Source organism: Euprymna scolopes, chromosome 5, assembly GCF_053919585.1.
Source record: "Euprymna scolopes isolate OS-2025 chromosome 5, ASM5391958v1, whole genome shotgun sequence".
In the NCBI taxonomy this organism is placed as follows: domain Eukaryota; kingdom Metazoa; phylum Mollusca; class Cephalopoda; order Sepiida; family Sepiolidae; genus Euprymna; species Euprymna scolopes.
Window position 1 is genome coordinate 101008293 of NC_136486.1, and position 3559 is coordinate 101011851.

Consider the following 3559-nt stretch of genomic DNA (forward strand, 5'->3'; position numbering starts at 1 on the left):
ATAGAAAAATATTTTATTTTTATTAACTGTCCTTACATACTAGAATGTTTCTGAAAAAAGACGCTTATTTTAGGTTCAATTTTTGCGTGAAACTGATCCTGCACTTTAAATGCCTAAATAAATCGTTTTATATTTACTTTTCATACTCATCAGTGTTTAGATGTAATGTTCTTATGTAATTTTTACAGTTACTTGTAACACGGTACATACAAGTACTGTATTCTCATGAAATTATAGATGTATTTTCTTCCGTTTTCGTGTTTCGTCTTGCGAACAGGAAAATTCGATTCTTCATTTTTTCAGGCTATTGCATATAAATAATCTGAAGAACAGTTTCACATATACATTTAACATAAAATGATCAACCCTTTCGAACCAGACAGTGTTTTAAGAACAGGTAACGGGTTGTGTTTGCTTTTAATTTTGGCCATGTTCATGTTCCTTGTCAAACTGTTGTATAAAATATGTCATTGTCAAAAGTCATAAAAGACACGCCCTTTCCTACTACTAACACTAAGTCTGGGTGATAATACGGAAAATAAAGCAAATAATTGTGGTTTCATGATTTTGCCGATTGGGCTTTGGGCTCAGTGGTAAAAAATGTAGTTAATTGCTTTAACACAATGAGAATGACTCGGAAACGGGTGATCATTTTACGTTAAATTTATGAACTTAGGAAAATTGGACAATGGAAAAAGGCAACGGAAGAAAGCGCTATTTTGGCCAGATCGGAAAATAGGGTAATTATTGAAAATAAATCTTAGAACAGTTCTTGCGGAGATATTATTTTTAGAAGAGAGCCCCAATCCGTAACTCCAATGAATATATATATATATATACTAATTGTTCTGTTTTATGTTCTTCAACTCGAGAATTTTTCTGTTGAACTCGAGAATCTGCACAGAATTTCGGTCGGAGGTTACATCGATCGAAACGTTAACAAAGTGTAGTATCTGTTCTAGTGCTATATTTCACCTATTCTCTGTTCGTTCAATGAAGAAGAAATCCTTTTAGACTGAGACCATTTTTATTGTTGTTCCTACCCACAGTCCCCCTTTTTTTCGGAGCTGGCTATTCTAGATATAGAAGACGAAAACAATCTAAATAGGGGGTGGTACCGCTCATACACGCTAACCCAGACGTGAAACAGCCCGTCGTATACTGTTTTATACTTTTAGTTTAGAAATTTTGTTCATGGAAGGTTCGTTTAGGTGCACGGAGAAATAGAGAGAAAGAGAGATAGATTTCTTGTGAATGTTTTACAGGTGGGTCAATAGAGTAAAACTTGGTCGACACCTGCTATGAAAATAACCATGGAGTAGAGAAAGACTAACAACGTCCCTTCAGTATGAAAGAGTTGTTAGGAAGGAGCAAAGGGCATCGTCCACTACCTTTCGAATTCGTATTTGTACTCTGTCAGGGCAGGAGAGGTTGTTCTGAACAGCACCAGCTTATATGTAAACAGTGCTCCATATCTTAATACGTCTAAAAATGTTTCAAAGTTTGATGGAGGGGGTGGGTGAAGTGAAGCTTTGTCATAAGTCGTTTGAACAGTTTGCCCATCTGATTATGCCTGAGTGAGACAGAGTGTCTTCACTGGCGTGTATTTTGTTGACTGTTGAACGTTTCATAAATAGCGCCAGCGGCGTTGAAGTCAAACTGTTTTAAATACCGCTTCGGGTAATTTAAAGCTAATTGTAAACTCAAAAACTGGAGGCTAAAAACCAATGAACGTTTTGCTTTCAGACTCTTGATTCTAAGTTAAGTTGTGTTGACATTTATTTTGCAGCGCTTTTATTTATATTTTTAAAGATTTTTTTTTTATTGCTCGCCTCGACAATTGCGTGTACAACAATTTGAACCTCACGAATCCCTTAGACCTTTTCAAGAAACAAAATAACATTAGTCTGAAAAGTAACATCGCTGTAAGTTTCGTACGCTGTGTAAGCTATGGGCGAATGAGTAGTGCTAGGAATATTATGTTATCGTCTAATAATTTGGCATATAAAATTTTAATTTTATCGCTTTAGAAATGTTTTAGAAGAGAAATTGATAATTTGGATTATGTTAATTATTTCCAACGCTGTTGTTATCGTCCGGCCAATGTAAGCTTCGACCTTTTCCATGCGCAGTGTTTCGACTTCGAAGAGATATACGAGTATGATAGATAAAAATATTTTTGATAAAGTGAGAACATTCCGTGTTATACATTGTTGACTTTAAAAAAACATTTTAAAATACATGTTTAAAGTTCAACAGTGCTTCTCGCGGTTAACGGTTCCCGATTGGATTAGGTCATGGCTTCTGATACCGGGTTTACATCTATCGACCGGTATAAATAGTGACACCTTGCACTGATGATTCCCGAAAAAATGAAACACTAGTGTCTGTAGGTATTTAATAATTATTATGGTAAATAATTATACTTATACTTATATATATATATATATATATATATATACTAGCGGGGGAGGGGGCACCTAGCTTTACCCGAGCGTAAAATACGCTTAAGTATGATATTTTAATTTGTCCAGATTTCTTATATATTATTGTAAAGTCGTGATTTCAAAAGTTAAAAAAATGTATTTGAGTGCCATCAGTAAGAATCGAAAACCGAATGCAAAACTCTAGTATTCAAAGCTGATGACGTTACCATTGTACCAACGTGACACACATTATCTGCTTATTTAAATGTTGACCCATATTTGACCCCTTTAAATAAATTTTAACCGGCTAAAGACCAATAAAAAGAACGGTCCGTAAAAATCCAATCATTTGAGGCCTCTAGCGCCGAGCTAGGACTTTTAGTTTTGGGAGGAGATAGAGTTTGAAAATATGGAGACAGACATACAGACATATATATATATATATATATATATATATATATATATATATATATATATATATATATAGCTTTTTATGTATTAGATTTACATATAAATGTGTGTGTATCTGTGCGTGCGTGTATATATCTATATTAATAAACTAATAACGATTTTCTCCTTTACAAAAAAGACATTATTGATTTGCAGGCACAGGCGCCACATATAAACACTATCGTCCCAATACCTGATGTTGGTTCGACGATTATTCCCAGTCTCTTTCATTTGTTATCACAAATTATTATGTTAGTTTCTAAAAGAGTTACGTTCATAAACATGTCATCTTCACAGATGACAGCACGATAGTTACCCTCAACGGGACTAGGGACATTGCCACATTGTTTTTTCCATCCTAGTTTTCTTCTTCTCCAAACACATTTGACAATAGTGTTTTTTGTTTTTTTTTTTCGATTTCGTTATTTGAACTAATGATCTCTCCCTTTACACGCACAGGACAATCCCATAAGCTGAAAAACACCAGAGCAGTTGTTTTTAGAATTGATTAACGTATTTTTCTGTGCCTTTCTCCATTTTATATTTGCGAATATCATTTCTTAATTTATCGACAAATGTATAAAAAAGATACCTAAATTAACTTAGGCTAGAAAGACTTATACGAAAATACGAAAAATAATGATTTTTAGATGGAACGTAATATTCTTTCACAAATATTTTTT